Genomic DNA, 668 nt, shown 5'->3' with positions numbered 1-668 from the left:
CATGCTTAGTTGTTTCCCACCAGCTGATACAGTCTCCTGTCAGAATCAACACGTCAACAGAGAGGTTCTCTTCAAACACCTCAAAATGTGGCTGTCATTTCTGGGGTAGAGACCCAGGACTAGATCCAAATGGTTTGGAAGAGGCTTGTCCCTCAGCCATATGTCCCTGCCAAGCAGGTTTGCCCATGGGACATTATGTCCCTTATATGTCTATCCCCCAGTCAGGCAGTCCCAGTGCGCTGTCACCCAGGGTTGTTACCCCAAAAGAGGTTTATTTGCATAGCCCCAACCACACCCAACCCTCCTCAGAGTCCTCAGCAGAGTCAGGAAATGAACTCAATTCCTTCGTCTGTCACCCTTTCCTGCCTGAGCCCCCACGGTTTTAGTAGTCCCCAGCCCTGCAGCCAGGTGACCTGTGATGAAAAATCCCCAGTGACCCAGAGTGGGTCACTTGCTCCCAGCCTCCTTAATCTAGTGCCCTGGGCACCGACTCACTTACCCCTGCCCCAGCCCCTCTTTGGGCCCCTAGACTGGAGAGGGGGGGCTGAGGATCCATTCAACTCTGACTTTAGCAGTGGGGTGAGATGGGAGCCACCCCCAGATGAACCTCACTCTCCAGAGAGACCTAGGACGTCTTAAGCCGGGAGACCCAAGGTTACCTGAGATCT

This window comes from Mustela nivalis (assembly GCF_964662115.1).
Source record: "Mustela nivalis genome assembly, chromosome: 14".
Lineage (NCBI taxonomy): Eukaryota > Metazoa > Chordata > Mammalia > Carnivora > Mustelidae > Mustela > Mustela nivalis.
Note: the sequence above shows the minus strand (reverse complement) of the source record.